This window comes from Larus michahellis, chromosome 3, assembly GCF_964199755.1.
Source record: "Larus michahellis chromosome 3, bLarMic1.1, whole genome shotgun sequence".
In the NCBI taxonomy this organism is placed as follows: Eukaryota; Metazoa; Chordata; class Aves; order Charadriiformes; family Laridae; genus Larus; species Larus michahellis.
The window spans coordinates 123,093,889-123,116,367 of NC_133898.1; the positions used below are offsets into that span (position 1 = coordinate 123,093,889).

Sequence of the window (22,479 nt, forward strand, 5' to 3'; positions counted from 1 at the left end):
ATTAATGTCCTAATCATTCCTCGACAGAATAAAATTTAAAATATCCCACCTCTGTTACTCCAAAATCATACAGTCTGTGTCTGATCGTTTGAAAATTGGTGTTGGTCATCAGGGATCTCAGATTTCAGCTGAATTATTCAGAGTATCGGGTACCACCACACAAATAACGCTGGGGCAGAGAGGAAGGGGAACGAAACGGGGAAATCAGGGAACCTCGGTGAAAATCTAAACACAAGGCAGTTCAGTCAAACCCCGACTTCTTCCCAGTTATTTAGTTACAGAACAGCTTTTACCTTCAAGAGAGCGCTTGCAGAAAACACCATCTTTGCGCACGCTTGCTTGAATACACACTTGTATGGGTTTTCATTCTTAGTGTTTACTGGGGCCCTGGTTACATTCTCCAGCCAATTTACTCATATAATGTGTTTTTTTCTGCCTCTGGCTACTGTGAAACAAAGCTTCAAAAGGGATGGGCAGGGAAAAAAAAAAAATATTTTTTTCTCTCCTGAATACTGAGGAATTCTACTTCCCCGGCACCATTCTCACTATTTACATGCGTGTAGCTGTGTACATACCGCAGCTTACTAACCCGTGCTCTGCACAAGGGCTATAACTGAATACAGTTATTCATAACCAAACCCTCACGCAGCTCGGCCAGTGCCGGGATTTTAGTCTCTGCTCACGGGGCTGTGATTAGACCTAGAGAACATTATGAAAATCAACCTGGCTAATTATTACTTCAAATAACTGAGAAAGGAATGCAATACGTTCTCCAGGAAATGCTATAAGAGAAGCAAGATTTGGGTGTTTGCATGTGTTTGTTTGTAAATGTTCTCATTAGCCCATCCGTAAGATTTACGCTCCACGCAAGAATTACCAGGGGAAATTCTATAGACTGTTCAATGAAAGAAAGCAGATAGATCACCACATCCCTCCTTTTGGAGACAAAAGCCTCTGAATTTCCAAAAGCCAAAATTTTGTGCAGAATATTCATCACGATATTGTTAATCATATCCTTATTGACTATACAAACCATTTATAGAAAGTTTCACAGAATTTAAAAACAGAGCTGAGAGCCTGATCTCCTATATATCTCAAAGCAATATGTTTTATCCCTATTTTAAACCCCAAAATTAAATCACAGCAGTTCAGTCCTTGGGAGAGTAGATTTATGTATAAAAGGAAAAGAACCTGTCGCTAACGCCCAAGATCTCTGCAAAAGAACAAATGGACTAAATGAGAACCATCTAGACGATCCCAGTGTGCACATTGTGCCTGATGTACCGGAGAAGCTGGGTAACCTTCGAGATCTCTGTCAATCTGACATGAGGCAAAAATCCTAATCAATTTAACTGTGGGAACTAGTGTGACCATAAATATGAAAGGAAAATACATCACCCAGGCTCCTACGACCGGGGAAGGGTGAGTTTGCACCAGTGCAGAACGCTGGCAAAAAGCCATCCAGGGCCTCACCTCCAGCCACCCGTTCGTCTCCGATGCTCCAGGGGAAGGCAGAAAAATGAAACAACTCCCAAATAACCAAGATATATGTGGCCAATTTCATCCAAGAGAAAAAATAAATCCCTCCTGACAGTCCGCAAGACCTCACCGAAGCCAGGAAACAAGAGAATGATTATTTGATAATAATTATTCCCTTTCCAAACTGCAAGTGTTACGAGGATGTTGAGGGTAACGCCGGCAGTGCCGGTCCTCGGAGCCTCCATGAGGGACTGAATAACAGGAGGAATAACAGGTTCTCAGACTGCGAGACAAGGAACTGCCACCAATCTCCTGACAAAGCTCCCACTCACACATGCACAGAAAGATGTACAGATTTTTCCACAAGGCGGATGAAAGCATGTATTTAAAAATACATATTTATCGTCCTCTTAAACATCCCTACCTGTGACAGCTTTTACAGGACAAACAGTTTTATTATTTAGGGCCCTGTAGGGTAGGAAACTGTGTCTTCTTTTAAGGGTGGATTTGTCTAAGTTAAGCTTGCAACCGCTGGATCCCGTAATGCCTTTGTCAGGTAGATAAAGTGGCTACTCGCCCTTGGATATCTTTTCCGTGGGTCAGTACCTACCTGCGGTGACCAAGTCACTTCTCAGCTTCTTCCCTGATGAGCTAAATAAGCTGAGCTGCTTATGCCTCGTGTTGTCACGCTTGTTTTCTGAATCCTTTTTCATACCTTTCCTTTGAACTTGCCTTAGTATTTCCACATTGCTTTTGAACTGTGAGCACCAAAACTGGACGCAGCTCCTAACAGTCGCCTTACCACCGTTGCGCGCGCGGGCAACATCAAATCCTCTTATCTGCTTGATATTACTCTTTTTTACATTTCAGGATTGCATTGGCCTTTTAGCCACAGAGTTACAGTGAGATTTCATTTTGAGGTGCTTATCCAAAAAGAATCCTAAATCTTTTTCAAAGTCCTTTCTTTCTAAAAGAGAGCCTCCTGCCCTGTGTAGCCTCTTGTCTTCATTCTTTATTACATTGCCCTGCACCTAGCTAATATTCAAACTTTTTTATTTTGACCTCGTCATTAAGCACTCCAGGTCACTCAGCAACAATAATTTGCCCCTTTATCACTTATTCTTCCATTTGCTCACTGTTAACCTGTGCCATGTGTAAACCTGATTCTGTATCATTTCTTTGATCAGTGGTAAAAACATTTGGCCTTTAGTCAAAACTTGATTCCTAAAGGAATCCATTAAAAAAGAGGTTTTTTATAACAGTCAGCCTGTGCAAAGCATTAAAACCAAATCAAAACTGGGAGCATCACCATCGTTTTCAGCCTGACTTTTACTTTAATTGTAAAGAAGGCTCTGGGGAGACCTTATAGCAGCCTTCCAGTACCTAAAGGGGGCCTACAGGAAGGATGGGGCGTGTAATGATAGGATGACGGGTAATGGTTTCAAATGGAAAGAGGGGAGAATTAGTTTAGATATTAGGAAGAACTTCTTTTCTGTGAGGGTGGTGAGACACCGGCACAGGTTGCCCAGGGAAGTTGTGGATGCCCCATCCCTGGAGGTGTTCAAGGCCAGGCTGGATGGGGCCTTGAGCAGCCTGGTCTACTTGACTGAGTTTCCTCTCTGTGAACCTAATTCTGGCTCCCTCCACAGTCTGGCTTATGAGGTACTTAACATTTACAGGAAAATTCAGTGTTTAATTAAGCTGAATTACATCCCAGCATTGTGCTGAGATTGTTTTGGAGGCCACCTAAATATACAGAAAAAATGATGTGTAGCTGTTCAACCAAAATATTATAGCACAAATTTGGGTCCCTCTATGAAATGACAGAATGGCAGCATCTCCTCTCCATGCTCAGGGTGTCACAACACTGTTTCACTCAGAGCTGAAATGAATTATTTGACAAGAATGGGGGGCATGACGTGTCTCCTAAAGGAAATGTGACTGAGTCATTTATATTTTTTGTTCTCATTCTCTGTTCTAGTTATGCCACAGATGGCAGAAAATAGGAGTCAAACCAATTTAATACAGACATTTCAGTTCAAAATGGCATGTATTTTAGTCTTCCCTGTATAATTATGAGGAATAGGTGGAAACATATTGTTATTATTTTAGACAAACAAATCAAACCATGCAACTCCCTTCAAAATCACCTTGAAAGTCCAATTCCTCCTACACCCCCCTGATAAACCAGTGTAGTGGAGTTACTTTGACAAAACTCAGGCAACTGATGCAATGACTTCCATGGCAATGAAAATGCCTCTCCGTGTGATTGAGTGGGACGAGAGGTGACTTGGAAATGAACTTGTTAAACAAAATCTTTGTAAACTTCCAAAAAGTCCCCAAAACGCCTGATTTTTCTGCTCTCCCCCAACCATTAGAGATTTTCACATAATTCAAGACGGAGCTCTAGACTCCGCCAACATAGTGAAATGGATCTTACTTTTATTACTGCCCATCAGAAATCAAAATCCTGACTCCAGCAGAAGCCACTTCTGTCTTCTGGGGGAAGTTTCAGCAAATGGTTCTGTCATGGCTAAGAGAAATCAACTCAATATACTGCTCTTCTCATTCCCTCAACAAGTCAAGGGACAAGCGAGTTTCGGCTCACACACCTGAAATCACACAAATCTTTATTTTGCCAGTTCCAAGCAAACGACTTCATAACCTTTGCCATGCATGTACCTGCAAACAGTCTGTGGTCAGAGTAAAAAGCTAAATGCCCGAGAAACTCCGGGATATGTAAAGTCTGGGAGTTAGAATATAATCCTCTCGCAAAAAAAATATGTGAAGAATGGTCCGATATTCACGAGATTAATATCTTCTTCATCTCTTGGCAAAAAAACTTTACTCCCTCTATAGGTTATCAACCAAACAGTGACCACCCAACACTCCTCTTCATGTCTGATGATGGATTCATTTTACAAGGGCAGCTGCCTGCCTTGATCACTACCCTGCAAACGACGTGGAGATGTGAGTGGTTTGGGATGCACGAAGTAGAAGATCCCTTTCCATCCATCTCCCAGTGACAGGACCTTGTACCTGCCAGCTCTTGCCTTCCCAGATTTGGTCACCCAGCAGAAGAAGCAGAAGGTTTGCTTAGGGAAGGAAGAGTTTCATTAAACATGTGTCCACAAAAGTCAATGACGTTTTTCACTAGATTCCACAGGCTTGCAGTTTTAAATTTATATTTTGGCAATTAACTCAAGATGCACACTTAAAAATTACTTTACATGTCACCTCCTGCTTCATTTGGGGATTAACTTTCTGCTAAATGCTAAGGGTAATTGTAACAGATATGTACAGATGAATGCTAAAGTAGCAGGGAACAGTCTTTATACCTCAAATAAACAAAAATACACGATTGAAAAAAACCCTGAGATATCTTCCTGATCTCCACTTACTTTTTCAGAACCCTTAAACCCTGGAAATCTACTAAATATCTATTACCGGATTTTCTAGATATTCTACCACATCTATTACCATTTTCAGGCAGCAGAAAATGAAACCCTTGACAGTGGTACCCAAGTTGTAAAGACGTAATCAAGGAGATCTTCACTAGCTGAAAGCGGGAGTCCCACCTCGCAGTTAAAGTCTGGGTAACAGACATTCCTCTTTGACTCTGGCTTGGAAAAATCTCATACAATTTTGGAAATGAAATTTCATTACCTTCGAAACGGCTCAAGCTGCATCAAAAAGTAACATTTTTTCTATAATCATCCAAAGAGTTATATTTTAAACCCTTTAAAATAAAAAAGAAATTAACTCCCTGAAGCACGTCCAAACTTAGGAGATAAGGTTTACCACAAAGTGAGTGGGAAATATTTATGGCAACCCCCTTTGCAAATTCCTGGTACCAAATTACTACGTTGGTCCCTGCAAACTGCCCACAGTTAATCTGACGGCATTGCCGTCAAATATTTTGCAGACTAAAATGAAATCTCCAATAAGATGAATAGATCTGTGTGTCTTCTAATATTTTATCAGAAGATGGACTTGATGCTCTGACAATTCAAGATGCCATTAGTTTTGATACGATCAGCAAAGACAGGGGAAGTTGTATTATTCTCATTCTAATACACGCCTTGTAACATAATGATCTATTGCTAAAAGAGGAAATCTCTCCTTTCAGTGGAGCAAGCTTTACCAGCCACCAAAGTCACGCAGGCTATCGGCTGCCTAATCCAAAATCGGGATTCTCACAAACAATCCTCAGCCTGTCAAGTACAACCTTGGAAGAGATTCTATTAAACAAGTCGCTCACCCCTCCAAATAAAACCCTCACCACAGAATATTTGTTTTTCTGTAAATAGATCTTTTGTTCCATTAGCATTTTAAGGTTCTTTATTTTCAGTGGGCATAAGTTTGCCTCCCCTAAAACAGGCGCTCAACGAGAGGGCAGGATTTCCCGAACGCTGAGAAAGGATGCGAGCGGCAGTGCGTCGTTCCCAGAGCCAGGAGTAGCGTGCCAAGCACAGAGGAATTTCTCCAGACGCAGGTATTATCCTTAATTTTTAAACAACTTCTTGCCCACTGTCACTCCGCTGAACCATGAGCAGGATGCTCCCTAAATTATTTTTCAGCCACCTGCCCCCGTCTACAAAGCTCACCTGCAGATGCCTTGCCCTCAGACACAGAACGTAAACCAAAATTAATAAAATGAAGCACTTCCTTCTTAAATTAGTGAAGTTACTAAAATGAGAAAATCAAAGCAATAAAATTAATGTAGAATATTGTATTTAATGTAATCATATGCTTATTCTTCATGAAAATTGTGGCTCATATTCTCAGTTAAACTGATTTATATCTAGAGTCAAGTCACTGAGGATCAAGAAATTCTTTGAAATTCATCCTGTAAGTGAAATCAGAATCTGACCCTATGTCAGCATTTGTAAATCAGGTGTTTAACAAAGTTTGAAGGGAAAACTAAGGTCAAGATTTGAACTCTATCTTCCTGAAGTGAAAGGGTATGAAACTACTTTCCTTAAAATGAAAAAAGCCGAAAATGGCCAGTATAATAGACCTATAGAGCCTCATAGCTTAAAAGTGCTGTCCAAATATTAGCTAAATCCTTACTATAAACCTGTGAGGCAGATAAGATGGAAGCACTTATGCTAAAAATAAATAAAACCTAGAACTGTCTCATATAACTGTAAGATTTTATTAAAAATAAACAGGGCTGGTTGGTATCCTTAACCTCAAGGTCACAAAACAAAGTAGTAGGCACTAGAGGATAGCGGCAGAAACCAGTACTCCAAAATCACTGTGTCTAATTAAGGATTCCAAAGAATCTCGGCTTTATGCTCTCTCCTGTCTCGAAGCATTTGCTGCGAGAACATTCAAATGCCATCGGGAGACTGACATGCTACTTGTTAGGTCAACAGTCCCATTGAGACTTCTTCTCATCGGCTTTGTCGGATTCTGGGTCAACTATATATGCTGGGCAAATAACACCGCACCAGGGCAAATAACACCGACCGGGGCTCTCGCGTTTAAAGGGGAGAAAACTAAGGGGCGGGGAGGGGGGGAAGGAAAAAAAAAAGCTGCGTGGAAATTGGAAGAGTGTGTCATGTGTGCACTTGCTAAATAATTCAGATTTAAACTGTTCTGAACTTATGACCCTCACACTCCACTGCGATGTACAGGGCTGGAGGTTTCAATGTTAATCCAACGTTGTATTACGACAAAAATGTATGGAGCCTTCCTGTTTCTGAGTGAGGCCATATTCTGCTAAAAGCATTCTAATATTAATGACGACGGCCGGTTTTAGGAACGTTTTAGTCCACTGCAATAATGTGTTTTCATCTGTTTGTGAGGTTGGGAAGAGAGAAAAATGAAATTGCCCTTTTTTGGAGGCTGCACCCTGCTTCCTCCCAGGCACCGGGCAGCGTGTGGCCCTTTTTCAATAAAACCGTGCATTTGCCTGTTTCTGGGGGTTGTGTGATTCCCTGCCTTCCCCTGCCTTTGCTCGGCTGTCATTTGGCACAACCACCTCACTTTTCAATGCGTTAGAGCATCTATTTCCCCACGACGCATTTTTAACCGGCAAAGTAAGGAGAAAAGAATTTGATTGAGCTTATTTTTATGCTTACAGGAAATATAAAAGACAAAGTGTTCTATGTTTAAAACTACAGCACACGCAGCTTGTGGTGCACATCAGAAAGAGCTCTACAAAGCAGCGCGCACAGATTATACAGAGGAGAGAGAGACAGATGCAGATTTCCACGCGTAAAATCCGTGGCGACTCCAAGCACGATGGATATTAAAAAAAAAAAAAGAAGAAAAAAAAATAATAATAAAAAAAAAAAGAAGAGCAGTGTCAGGGAGAGAACCGTACCAACCTATTCAAAGACTCCCGTGGACTTCAAGAGGCTTTGGATCACGCCCCCGGAGAGCGATGATTTAATAAAGCGGGGTAATATTTCTTTTCAACTACACGCTACTTTTCGAAGACAGCTGGGAGACCGATGACCTTTTCGCCAACACGCCCCCCCCCACCCCGCACCCCACCGCCCCTCCTTCCACCTCCCCGCCGCCGACCGAGGGGGAGCGCTCGGCTCACGCCCGCGGGCTCCGGGGAGGCACCGGGGAGGCACCGGGGAGGCACCGGGGCGGAGGCTCCGCACCCGCGGAGGAACGGGGCGGGGGGGGCAGGGAGCTCCGCGGGGGCCCGGGCGGCGGCGGGGCCGGGGCAGCCTCCCGCGGGGGCGGCGGCGGCGGCGGCGGGGCGGAGCGGGGCGGGCCGGGCCGGGCTCCTCCGCCTCCCGCCGCCGCGGCGATTGGCCCGTCCCGCCCCTCGCCCCGGCGCCCAGGCCGCCTCCCTCCCCGGCTAAAGCGGGCAGTAGGTGAGGGGAAGGCGGCCAGACGGGAGCATGGTCGCGGCTCCGCAGCAGCTTCCTCCGCCGCCGCGCCGCCAAACGCTGCCCGGCCTCCAGCGCGGCTCCCGCAGCGGGGCTCTGCGTTAGCGGCGGGGGCTGCGATGCACAAGCCGCCGCCGCCGCCTCTTCCTCCTCCTCCAGCCGCCGCCGCCGCGCATCCTCCCGCCGCCTGAGGACGCGGCCGCGCACCCGCGCTGCCGGCCCAGGGCCGCCTGCGCCCCCGCGGAGGGAGGTAAGCGGGCGCGGTGGCTGCGCGCCCCGCGGAGCTTCCCCCCCGCCGCCAGCCGTGCCGGGCATCGCCGGGCGGGCGGCTGCCCTGCGCCTGCGCTCGCTGCCCGCATTAAAAACTTCCTGCGTGCCTCCTGCCGCCTTGGGGGGTGCTGTGCGGGGAGCCGGCGGGGCATCGTCATGTTATCGTGATGATGATTTCCTTTCTTATTCACCCCCCCTACCCCACCATGATTTTTTTTAAAAATGTTGGCGGGGGGGGGGGGGGGGTCCCACCCCCCGCCGCGCACCCACAACTTCAGGCGCCCGCCCGCGCCGCGGAGCGGGGTCGGCCGCGTAAATCCACCCTACCCCCCCCATCACCCCCGGCAGGCGGCTGTGTCCCCCTGGACCCCCACCCCTCCCGGGGGCGGCTGTCCCGGTGGATTCCCCCCCCTCCTTTCCCACCCCCGAAACTGCCGGGGAAGGGCTCGGCGCGCACCCCGGCAGCCTCCCTCCTTCCTTCCCTCCCTTCCCAAATGCCTCCGCCAGCCCCGTCGTCTCCCTGTGCCTGGAATACATTCCCATTCCCCCCCTTTTTTTTCTTGCCCCCTCCCCAGGCGTGATGTGTACGAGGAACTTGTCGGCACAATATCGCTTAAATGTCTACATATATATGTTTAAAATAAAGCCGCTCCGTACGCGTTTCCCACGCCGTGCTTCGCCACGCCGGGTGACATTCCTCGCCGGTGTGAGGTTCCGTTTGGCTGCTGCGGGGGTTTTCTATTGATGCTTTTTTTTTTTTGGGGGGGGGGTGGGGGTGGGGAGGGGGCGGTTTGTTTTCTTTTTAACTTATCTCCGAGCCGAAGTGCTGTCTGGCGCCGTTCGGAGCACAGAGGCGCATCCCCTGGGTACCTGTTTTCAGAAGGTCTTGCTTAGGATGGGAGGGAAAAGGTACTTTTTTGTTGTTGTTGTTGTGACATTGAGTGGATGTGACTAGCTGTCCTTGTCGTGCGAGGATGCAGGTCTGTGGTCCCCGGAATTTTTGGGTACAGGTTCCTTTGCCTCCCCGGAGGGTGGAGAAAGGTCTGGAGGGAGGGAGTTGTGGGGATGGATGGTGGTGTTTTTCAGACACTTCATAAATAGTGTGTGCTCATAGTCTCCGAGATTCTTTTTTTTTTTCCTTCTCTGCCTTTGGCTTCATTTATTAAACTGAAAATATTCCTAGATTGCTGGAGAAGGGTTATCTCCCCACCACCACCAAAAATTATGGAGCCCTGGTCATGTAGTTGGCTGCTTATCTTTTGTTTATTGTATATGAAAAATTTTTAGGAAAAAAATGCAGTGTTGCGGTAGCTAAATTAAGGGGGATTTAATCACTTTTCCATCAGTGGAGGAAAAAGACAAGCTTGTTTGCTGCAGGCTTATTATTTGTTTTAATGGAAGATTATATAGAGGTTATATCTCGTAAATGAAGAAACTTTCTTTTTCCTGATATTCTTTAAAACAACCGAGCGAGTGTGTGTGTGTGTATACACATGTAGGCACGTGTGAGTCTCTTCCACCGATTTAAACCCATTTGCCAGGCTGTTCTTCTGAGGTCTCTTTGGAGGTACTTAAAAACCAAACTACTGTAGCTTTAAGGTGACTGCAGATAACAGTATTGCTGTCTCTTATAATTAGCAATCTGCTGAAACTTTAAATCCTCCGTGATGGATATGATGATCTGCGTGAGAGAAGGAATAGTGTTCTAGCAAGCTTTATTCTTTTTATTTATTTATTTATTTAGCCTCCAAAACAAAGCAACAGTGTGTCTTTCTTGTATTATTGTTGTATTCTGGTTTAAACTGCTAATGGCTTTATTTTCTTTTTTTTCCCCATGTGGAGAAAAATAAAGTACAGCCATATTTTACACTGACATTTATCTGCGTCAAACTTTAGTTATGCTCAAGAGGTTGTTTAATCTTCTCTGAATAATGTACAGGGTTTTTTGTTCTTATAAGCTGTCCTCATTGTGTGTATTTATGGAAGTTGTCTTCAATTTAAGATGAAATATGGGAGCTATGCAAATAATTTAGTGACCCATCCAGAATAAGACTTAGCCAGCATATGCAAACTATGTCTTTCATTGCCTCGTTTCATCTAAATATCTTTTCTCATAACATCTATTTTGATATTTCCTAATAGAAGTCGAATAATGCCTATGGTATTTTAATTGAAAATTAAAGTTTGGGGTTTGAGTTACTACCTCTTCTAAAATACGAGAGTATCATTGCCCTTTATATAAAAGTCAAAAAACATCCAGTCATTCCAAGTAGTTGTCTTGCAAGTAATGACCAGTGACATTTAATTTGGATGAATTTTTTGCTCATGTTCATTTAGCTTCCTGTAGAGGGTCTTAAATGAACTATGAAATACATAGTGGGTTCTCGGTCTCGAAAACTGCCCGACTTTCCTGTATTTGTCGTCGCCGGTAGCTCATGAAATGCGTGCACAGTGTGTCAACCTTTCCCTTAACAACAAAACCTATGAGCAAATGTTCGGTGTGAATTATATTACTGAAATAAAATATTCTATAGTTGTCATGGTTACAAATAGAGGCAGGGTTACTGGTTTTCATCTGCATGCTGGGGAGGGGGAATCTAGTTTTGTCACTTTTTAATTACATTTCTAATGAGTGATGGTCATACTTCAAGTACCCAATATATTAGATACACGGCGTAGTGAATTAGATTTTTGTCAAAGTCTTGCTGAAACGAAACAAAAAGTGGTGGTGTGCCGGAGCAAACCCTTTCTTGTTCGTCTGTTCCTTTTTTTTTCTCCGAAGCAGAAATCTTGAGGGAAGAAAGTAACCACCTCTGTTTATCTCCCCTAGATTAGTGTGCTGCCAGGATTGCTGCTCTTTTCAAACAATAATAAAAAAAGTATATAGTGTGTATGTTGTCTGGAAATCCTCTCAATGGAGGGTGAGGAAAACACAGATCTAGAAATTAGATATGATTTTTGGGTTTACTGTGCACTGTATCTGGTGCTATCACTTTTAGTGCCTGTTTGCCAGGAGAATCCGTGATCCCCAGGCTTGCTGGGCTCGTCTCACCAGCGATGTTGCTTTGCTCCTGTGTGTCCTCCTTCTCCCAGGTTGCGATCCCTTGTTTCCATTGGAGTCGCTCCAGTCCCACACGTGCTAACGGCCACCAGAATCGGGGCCTTAACTATTTCCAGTCACTGGCGCTTGTCCCAGTGCTGTTTCTCTGCTTCTCCGTACTCATCTGCAATTCAGTCTTGTCCATGCCTACTTGTTTTCTTGACCTTTTAATTTAGTTCCGAAAACCTATGGACCTGACTTTCTGATATTTTCTTTTTTCTGCACTGATAAGGGGGAGAGGAAAAATTTAATTTCCCGCCCCCCCCACCCCCGTCTTCTGTGTGTAGAGCCTCTGTGTGCTGTAGAGCCTCACACACAGCTTTAAGGTGGGGAAAAGTACCCCTAGATTCCTAAATGGAGAGAGAAACTGCAGTCTGTCCTGTCTTAACCCCTGTCCCTTCCATTACATCCCTGTTGTGCGCTTTTTTTTATTTTAATCTTAAAACTGATCTGGAAGGGGTTTTGCTGCACTTCTAAGTTTTTTGGGTCTCATTAGTATTTTTGTCTTTTTTTTTTTTTAGCATCCTTTCTTTAACTTTAGGCTGAGCATAGTATTACAAGGGCTCTTGCAGTGATTTGTCTGCCAGCTACTCGGATCCACTTGGATTTGCTGCCGTGGGCTCTGGCCCCAGGGAGCCCTCACACCTGAGGGCCCGATCCTGGAGCTGCTGTTTGCAGAGCATCAACTTCATAGAGCGCCACAGAGGGCTACAGCGTTTTCAGATCATTAATTCTTTGAGCCATAATTGAGGCTTTTAGCTAGCTAAAATCTCAGCATGTGTTAGCGACTTACTTGGTCCTTCAGCTTTTTCTTTTTTTCTCCCTCCAGATCTGCCATTTGGCAATATTTGGCCTTGCAGCGTGCTGATTCAATAACCTTAAATATGACACAGTATCCGTAGATTATGTGATTTATTTGAGTATCTAACCACTTTCTTAATGCACTCATCTCTCCACAGAAGAAATACTGTATAAATAGCTATATCCTAAAGCCCAGAAACATACAAAGTAGATAACGTTGCCTGGAATATAATTGTGGTTACCTGAAACTATTGTATTAATTGTATTTATTGTATTGTCACATTTCTTAAAAAAAATTTCCTTTCTGATTTTGTGTTGGCTTACTCTGTGCGGGGAAGGGTTTTAGCATCCCCGTGTGCAGTTAACTCCTTTTTGAAGTTACTCGTAGGAAGATGGAGCTGCCTCGCGCAGGCTGAAGACTGTCTTCTCAAGAAGTAACCTGCCAACAGCAACTCCGAGCGCGAGGCTGTACGAGACGTAAACAGCTTTGACATGCTGCTGTCACTTCTACGCTCCCTTTGTTACCAGAAGTACAAAGAACTCTTCCTCAGCTATAAAGAAAGAGATTAAAAGGAAATAGATTAGAAATCTCTTATGGGAACGCCTTACTGTCAGCTTTTTAAAAGTCAGCGCGCTTCACAGGGTGTGAGTATTAGCTGGTTACCTGTTACGGTTTAAAACCGAGCTGAGCAGAGGTGGTCCAGGAGATGCCCCGAGAAGCCTTCCTGGGGCTCTTGTCATGCAGCCCCTCACCTCTGGGCTGTCCTGCTCACCTGATAAATGACAGCAACTGAATTCCTAGTCACGCTCTTCCATAAATAATTTTATGTTGTGGATTAGAATATCTGGAACATGGGACCACTTTCCTTAATTTTTATGTGCTGCCTTTTTTTTTTTTTTCCCCATCGGTGATGCTTAGGTCTAGGTTTTCAAATATCATCAGTTTGGGTGTTTTGCTGTAATTGGCACTAACATCAGGAAAACACATAGATTTTTTTTTTTTTTGGTAGCCTTAAACTCCAGGTAACTTATAGTGCTGGCTTGCAATAGCAGTACTGATGCACTGAAGCAGTCTGCTTGAACTACAGACAAACCCAGACTTTTAAAATTAATTCAACATTCCTTTTGCGTTCCCATATACCGTGTGACACGTGATATTAAATGACTTCTGTTCAGGTTTGGTTTGGCTTACTGGAAGACACGAATGTACAGTCCTTGGATTTGTCTTCAGTTGTAGGACTAAACTCTACATAAATACGGGTAAAACATAATTTGATTGAGAAAACCAGATTATTTCTAAGGACATGTTCCGGAACTCATTCAGTGCAGCAGTTCGTAAGAAAAATCCGCCACTGGTAAAATTCTTCTGCAACGTTGCTCTTAACTAAAAACTGTTAGGCCTGCACGTGGTAGGAGTGTTTTGGACTTTAAACATAGTTGAGAGATACTGTGAATAACCTCTCAAGCTCATATAAAGGTATCAGAGGCAATAAAAGTGTCCTGCAGCAGGTCTCAAGATGCGCCTAATTTGTTAAGCTGGCCTTTATTCATACAACTCTGATATTTTTTTTTTTTTCAACCGTGATAGAGATTCATTGTCAGTTTTCACTGTTTTTTGTTTGAAAAACAACAAAAAAACCTCACCAAACCCCCTACCCCATAACCATGATCCGCATAACAATGCGGACAGTAGAAATCCTGGATTTAAAGTGCGATTTAAGAGCTTTTGCTTCAGACACTTTTTAAAGTCCATGCTGATGAGTAATTAATATTTAAATCAGATAATTCTGCTCTGAGATATGCTTTGTCAGACCTTATTGTAGGATTTTGGGTGGTTTTTTTTTTTTTGGTCTGCAAATGCGATGCTGGTGGATTTGCAGAGCGCAGCATGCTGTAGCTACTCAAAGAAAAGTTTCTCTTCTCGGTCTGAGGCTTAGGCATGCTGTTTCCCTTAATTAGAGGCAAAAGAATTTAAATGCCCTTAGTTTTTCCAGCCACAGGTAAACCCCAGATCAAAAGAAGAGAGGCAAAAGAGTTCAGGAAGTTCATCATCATAATCTCGCGACATGGAGTAACTTTAAAGTGGATGCAGCTGTGTTTACCTGTGCTTTGAAATATATATGTATTGCAAATTTTGGTTGACTTGTAGCTTGTTGAACACCTGAATTCATTAAATGATTCCTAACATATTGTATACTTCAAAAAACCTTAACTTTTAACTTTCTCTTGATTTTTATTGTCTCTTGCTTGCCAAGAGTGGAAAAACGCCAAATTGGAACACTTCATATTACAAAATGTTGTCGGGTATATAAATGTCTGGAAAATGCTTTTGAAACTATATGAAATTCTACAGGATAACTAAACGTATGCGATACCTTTTTTGAGCTTACTCCTTACCCCTTCATAAAGTTTGGCAGGCGGGTGTGGGGGAGAAGTTGCTAATTCTGGATGAAATTTCTTATGTTTTTGGAATGAGGGGCAGAGCATAAAAATACATATGTATGTAAAATGTATGAACTGATTCAACTGCATCAACCTATATGCTATGAAACAGCTCATTGACGGTACCAATATTCTTAATTATATCCTAAATATATATATTGGTAGTGGGATGGGTCAGAGCTGTTGAGCATGATGCTGTAGCTGCTTGGAGTGTCAAGGCCAGGAACTCTAATGGCAAGGGAAGTTGGTTCTTCTGGTCTGGGTTTTTTCTTTTTTCCCTTCTGCCCTTTTTTTGAGTGGCTCGTTTTAGTACTATGTGTTGGAGGCTATAAGGGATATCTCAGGAGGACTGTGAATGACAGAAGGAAAAGGATAGAAGAAGCTCTTCTCTCTAAAATTGTCCAGGTGGTAGTAGTCCTTGGAATAGGAAGAGATTTCTGGAAGGTAGGAATAGGTGGCTGCTTGATTATATGACATTGGTTTATATTTCATGGGTTCTGTTTAAGAAATGGGAGACTCAAAACATCATAACTGTTTCAAAGATGCAGCTTTTTTTTTTCCCCTCATCCTCCCTTTTCACATGGGGATAGGAGTAGATGCCACAAAGCTTATTCAGATGTTCTTCATCATGACTGTGGACAGCTCTGCTTCCCCCCGAACACTGGTTTGCTCCCCATTCATCCCGCCCAATTCACAAGATCACATCTGAAAAGCCTAGATACTGTCACGGACACTCTGTAGCCTGTCCTATTTGGAGCAGAGAAATACCAGATACAGTAAGGAAGGATATTGTGTCGTGAGAGGTTATGAAAAATGCTGTACTTCGCTTATTTAGGAGAAGGGGGAAAAAATTGCGTGGTTAACACTTCGAGGTCATCTCTGACAGATTTGCTAATACAATGCAAGGCAAAATGTTAGCTATACTGCCCTCTTTATTATGCTATTTTTGGCTGATCATGTGAGGAAAGTATGTATTATTTAAACAAAATTCACTGTTCTGAGTGTGTCATCCCTTCCTTCTCTCTCCCCCATTATTTCACGTTTCTAAACATTGAGCATACCAATCAATATTCCATTAAGAGGAGAATTAACTTGGGAGAAGCTTGCATGTATTTGCATGTAATAGCTTATTTCTTGGTCTGTGGCTTTGTGTTGCTTTTCCCCCATGTCATCTTTTTTTTTTCCAAAAGAACACTCCAAATATTTGTACAATTACTTCTAATAGTGAGGTTTGCCGTACCCCATCTTACTTCTGTCAGTATGAATTGCTGGTACAGCCTTCGGCAATGCCCTGTTTGCAGGCAACATCAGTCAAATGTTTGTAGCTACTTTTTTGCTTCTGTTTTACAATAGCTGGACATCAAGGTACTAGGCTTCAGATCAAATGTTGCTCTTGGTTACACACATGTAGTTAACAGAAATCAATGTTGCATAGACATAAATGAAAGTTGGATTTGATCTTTTGTGAGCGAACTCTTATCTCATTTGCCCTGATGCTAGTCTGGATTTTCTGCAGGCTGGATTGAATGCCCCATCTCAAATTCAGAAGTCGTGAGACTTTTGCTGTCTTTTGCCAACACTTTGTTAAGCTCTCTGTACAAGTCTGAAAGGAAAAATCACCTTTTTGCTTTCTGAAGTCTGAGCCTCGAGATTGCAAACACATACAATGAGATTTGATTAAGAGCTGCCTGCAGCACCTAAGAGTGTGGGATGTGTGTCTGTGGGACCTTCTGGGGAACCTCTCGGTTGATCCTGATGTGTGAATTGTCACAAGAGCTGCTGAACTGTGGGCCGAATCCTGATCCAGTTAACACCTGTGGAGCTGACATGTTCCAATATGTGTCTGATGTTGTGCAGTGTTTTTTGTACTCTGAGGAACAAATCACTTGTGAAATTCAACTGTGAAGGTCTGAAGGTCAAAGAAAGAGTCTGCAAATCTGAGTGGATGACAGCAGCCGCAGAAGAGGGGGGTGGCCAGTTGAAGAGTAGGCATAGTCTCTGGTCCCTGGGTTTTGTGGTCCCGGTGCTTCAATACCTTTTTTTCATCTTTTCCCCTCACAGTTCTGTATTATATAAAATGGGCCAAATTTGTCCTTGGCCCAAATTTGTGGAGTTAAATGAAGTTACATTTGGTACCCTGAAAATCTTAGATAAATGTTCTGCCTGTTCTCGAAGATTATCAAATCCCCAAAGTAAAGCCTATTTTCTAGTACATTTTTCTTTTTGGAAGAGAAGTGTGTAATTTTATGATTAAACTTCTGGGCAGTTCTAGTTCTGCAACATCACAACCTTATCTCTCTGGGAACTAAATGGCAATGGGAAGTTGTGGCTGATATTTGAGTTGTTATTTATAGGAGGAAAAAATAGAGCCTAGAAATGGTATAGGAGGTAAGAAAACAAAAAGGCTTGCCTGAAGTACATAAAATACACTTTAGAAGTGGTACTTGGATACAGAAATGCAGCCAAAGAGGAGAATTGCAGTTCACTTGCTACCATAATACTCTTTATTTTGGTTTGTTTGTTTTTCCTCTGTCTCAGATCGGAATTTTGAAAGCCTATTTTTGTGCGTGTGGAGGGGATGCTCTAGCTAAAAGAGAAATTGCAGCAAGTTTTCCTTAAATTCACTGTTTCAATATCACACTTGAACAGTTCACAGCGGCATCCTTCAAGCCTTCTAAAAACTGTTCTTAGACAAATCTTGCGGTTGCAACAGCTAAGTTACTGAAGTATTGTATTTCAAGAATAATACAACTAAACCAAAAAAACCCCCCAAACCCCTGTGTTATGCTGGCTTCTTTATTCAAAGAAGTTCGTGCAGCTGTAGTGTTCTGGCAGAGTTAAGGTGGCCTGGGCTGGAGATCAAGAATGATGCCCAGTTGGGTCAGGTGGAGAAGCTTAAACTCTAACTTATGATGGAAATGTGGGTGTAGCTTGAGCCCAGGCATTAACTGCTTGAGGTGATGGCTGATCAGGGCATTAGGTACCTCTCCACTCTTCATCTGGAGAAGCCAGTGCACTGGTTAGGCTTTTGCTGTGTGTAATCTGAGTGAAAGTCCTGGTTAACCATTTCCTTCCTCCTGTTTTGAGGCTACACTGTCTATCGTGCAGTTATTCACCTTCAGCAAAACACAAACAGGCTCAGATTCCATTGAGATACTAAAATGACATCGCATAGGACAGCAGATTATAAGCCTTCCCCTGTCTAAATATTACCTTGTAAAATTAGAACATACCAGTTCTTAGAGTAGACCTGTAACCTCTTGAATTTTACTACAGACATGTCTAAGTTTGCATAAGAGGATGGTTTTACCCTAAAAAAAAATAAATACAAAAACTTATTTTTATATGTAAAGATTGCTGTTAAATTCACAATCATAACTGTACGGCTTTAGGCCATCTTCTTGATTTAAAAAAAAAAGAAAGATACAAAAAAAAAAACCCAAGTGTTTTCTCCTCTGTACTTGTCAGGCATGTGTTCTATATATTATAAATATTTTATATATTTGTTTTTTGGGGGGGAGGGCAAATAGTGTAACCTTCACCTGTTAATTGCTCCTCCAACAACAAAGCTGCTTTTGAGAAAAGACTAAACATCAGGGTAGGATCCAAGAAATGTCAGTATGTATTTTACCTAGATATTTTGTTACTTTTAATTTCAGGCAAAAATCTAGGAACATGAGCATTGTGTGTATAACTTATATGCACAAATACACCACTTAATCTTGGCTTGCTGCATCTAATAAGAGAAATATGCTTCACTGTAGCTGCAATCAACATTATATTTGGAGATGCTTGCAAGAGCGATGATCGTGAAGGGGTGATAAGAGTTTACACGGTCCAACACCAAGTGACAGCATCGCTCTGTGCAATCCTTAGCCTCTGTATTCAGAGAAAATTGTAAATATAGCTATGAATCTCTGGTAGGGCTGTTGGCAAAGAGGAATAAGTGGGGGGGTCTTTGAATCTTAAACTAAAAGTTTCTGATCTTTGAGCTAAAAACTGTCTGTTAGCCAAGCCCGGAGCAGACTTACCAATTGGTATGTGACCTGGCTGCCACTAGAGAGGGACGGAGCTCTGTACAGAGCAGGGGCGCATTATTTAAATAAAGCGCAGATTTCAAAAATAAAGGAGGGATTTCTTTGGACAGTTTTGTTTTTCTTTCTGAGGGTAGAAAAGGAGAGACTGAATGTTTAATCATACCATTGTTTATAACCAATAATAACTTCACAAGCAAAGTTTTGTTTACCGGAAACATCTTTAAAAAGACAGAAATGCTTCTCATTCTGTGTATAGATCAAACTCGTGAATATTCTTAGCATAAAGCAACAATTAATTGCAACTTGTATTGTGGAAGCTGGGAACACATTTCCAACCACTCGGGTGAACAGAGAAAGTGCCATATCCCATATGAAATGGAAGCACAAAGGCTTCCCAAGGAACTCTGGAAAGCAGTGGAGTTCTTCCACTTTCCTTCATGTGATGCGAGTGTTTTATTCTGTTTATCCTTATTTAGCTGTGACTCTGAAGCTCTTCTGTTGAAAGGGGGTCGGGGGGAGAGGGGGGAAAATCCCTAGGAACTCTGTGGGGTCAACTTCAATTCTGTGTGTAAGTGCAGCTTCTCTTGGCCATGTTAGGTCAGGCTTGTGTAGTGCCATCTGCCCGGTGGCTCTCCTTTTCCAGTCTGTGTTTTAAAGCAGTCTATTTTTCATATATATAGATATATTTTTTTTTTCTCTGAAAGTAGCTGCACATGCATTCTGCTCCCAAGTTGCTGAATTTCCTCTTCGGTCACTGCATCTTAAGCCTTCAGTTCTCTTGTTTAGATTTATCTCCTTTCAGATTAACGAAAGCACCACCCACAATTATTGAGTGTTTTAAGGGTGAAACACATCCTGTTAAACTTTGGTTTATTTTTGAGGGTTTTTTCCATCCTTGCCTTTTCTGTTCAGGCAGTAAGTTCTTCTGGGACAAGGGCTGTTATTTTTTGTCTGTACAATTAGGGCTTCCTTCTTAGCTGTGCCTTGCACTCTAACAGGACAAAAATGATTCATAAGCTCTGAAAATGCTGTTCTTCTCCCCCCCTTCTTTCTCCATTTTAGTCTACAAAGATTCTGTTATGCTGAGGCAAAGCAGAACTTAGTGCCACTTTCCTTTTCTGTTTCTCTTAATTACTTATTTTTAAGGAGGAGAAAGTATCCTAAAAAGGTAAAATGAACATTAAAATAATTTTAAGAATCATGGAATGCTTCCATAGGATTTTTTTTTAAACTTTTAGTTCATATTCTAAACCAGGGATACTGAGCAGTAGAACTTGGGCTTGCTGGTCAGGATTGTATCCGTTTCTTCTGGAAAGCAAGTATGTGCTTTGTCTCGCTCCATTAAAAATAGTAATCCCAAGAATATGTTGAAGGCTCTGAAGTATTTAGGAGGTGGTTGTTGCTGTAGAGGTCCACAGTCACGCCCACCAGAGGGCATTTTATCACCAATTTCTTGGGGAGAAAGTTTGTTTTTTTTTTTTTCCTTAAGTCACGAATAAAGTAGTAAATATTGGATGGAAAAGCAGTGTATGAAACATTGTACAGATAGCTTTTTTGTTTATACATAAATACATATGCTTATTTCCTGGCTGTATTTATATGTAAATAAGTAATGATGTCAGCTTGGATGGTTGGGTTTCCCCTCTGCTTCCTAAATACTTTCTAATTTTACGTAAGGATAATCTGGAGAAAAAGGAATTCTTTAAAACTCTCCCACAGCTGGTATAGCCATCGGTTACCAGGAAACTGGCCTCCCTACTGAACAGGCGCAGCAGATACTTGGGATGATTGCAGTGTCCCCCTACTCCCCCTGTTTCCAGGGCGCTCGGCAGCAGAGGCTGCTGTTCAGGAGCCCTACTCATTTAGGAGGCTGGAATTTGCAAATATACTTAATAGCAAAGCCCCTGGATTTTAAGGAAACACTTGGCAGCCAGAGAAGCATACATCTGCCAGATGGACCTGATGTCTTGCGCTTGGCAGCAGTTAATGCTAAGGCATGATATGCAAAATCCAAGAATGACAGCTAGGAAATGAGTTTTTATTTTAAAACTGCATTTTGGTTTTGTTTTGTTTTTTCTTTTCTCTCATCTGTCTTCCATTATGAAATAAAGCCTCTGCAGGACGGAGGAAAAAAAAAATCCACTTCTGAAAATACCTCTTCTTGCCCCTTTTCAGGGTTCTTCCTTGTAAAGTTGACATCTGTGCTGAAGGTTGGGCTGTCCCAGTTCAGATGCGTGACCTTCGTCAGCCTGGTGCAGCACACATAGTGTGATTAATTCCCTTCGGTTCCCTGTGGACAAATATATTCACTCCACGAGAGCCCCCATGACTAGTTTGCAGCCTCAGCAGAGGCCTGGGGTCATCTGAGACCAAACTGCAAACCTGGGCAGGGATGAGAACAGCCTGTGCTGTGACATGTAGGCAGAGCAGTGGTAAAAGCCTTCCTCCCTCTGCAGGACCCTCTCTGCATGTGTGTGGGATGCGCTGTGAGTGATTTGAGTAGACATTTGGATACCCATCGTAAGTGCAGCTCTGGGACCTGTGGTTGGGTCCCCATAGAATCATAGAATCATAGAATCGGAAGGGACCTCTGGAGATCATCTAGTCCAACCCCCCTGCCAGAGCAGGGTCACCTAGAGCAGGTGGCACAGGAACATGTCCAGGTGGGTTTTGAATGTCTCCAGAGACGGAGACTCCACCACCTCTCTGGGCAGCCTGTTCCAGTGCTCTGCCACCCTCAGAGTAAAGAAGTTCCTCCTCATGTTTAGGTGGAACTTCCTATGCTCAAGTTTGTGCCCATTGCCTCTTGTCCTGTCCCCGGGCACCACTGAGAAGAGCCTGGCCCCATCCTCCTGACACCCACCCTTTAAGTATTGATAAGTGTTGATAAGGTCACCCCTCAGACGTCTTTTTTCCAGACTGAAGAGACCCAAATCCCTCAGCCTTTCCTCATAAGAGAGGTGTTCCAGTCCCCTAATCATCTTTGTAGCCCTCTGCTGCACCCTTTCCAGCAGTTCCCTGTCCCTCTTGAACTGGGGAGCCCAGAACTGGACACAGTACTCCAGGTGCGGCCTCACCAAGGCAGAGTAGAGGGGGAGGATGACCTCCCTTGACCTGCTGGCCACGCTCTTCTTGATGCACCCCAGGATGCCATTGGCCTTCTTGGCCACAAGGGCACATTGCTGACTCATGGTCAACCCATGTTGTGTTTGTGGCCATCTGGATGAAGATGGGAATTACTCAGAGCATGTCTGTTGCTTGCTAAAAGTAGCTGATGTCGTGAGGGGATGGGTAACGAGGAAACGTAAAAACTTTCGTGTTCTCCAAACTGTTCAGGTCAAAAGGCTGCACCTTGCTAGGGTGAAGCAAGCACAGACCTGCAGATTCCCCACCACTCCACCTCGAATGAAGTGCACGTAGAGGCTTTGTGATTTCTTTGGGAATCTGACCCAAATCCACAGAGGTTAGGGTGATCTTGTTTGGGATGAAGGGA

At 43.2% G+C, this 22,479-nt stretch overlaps 1 protein-coding gene across 4 annotated transcripts in view; it reads left to right on the plus strand.

The window, feature by feature from the left end:
* The first annotated feature begins 8,306 nt into the window (after positions 1 to 8,306).
* The window catches only part of KLHL29 (kelch like family member 29), a 403,126-nt gene continuing 388,953 nt past the window's right edge, over positions 8,307 to 22,479 (plus strand). For 3 of the 4 annotated variants that reach the window (XM_074581951.1, XM_074581954.1, XM_074581955.1), the window contains exon 1: positions 8,307 to 8,586. The gene's annotated coding sequence lies outside the window, so the exon portion shown is untranslated. The remainder of the gene's footprint in view (positions 8,587 to 22,479) is intronic. The other variant, XM_074581957.1, reaches the window with a different exon arrangement.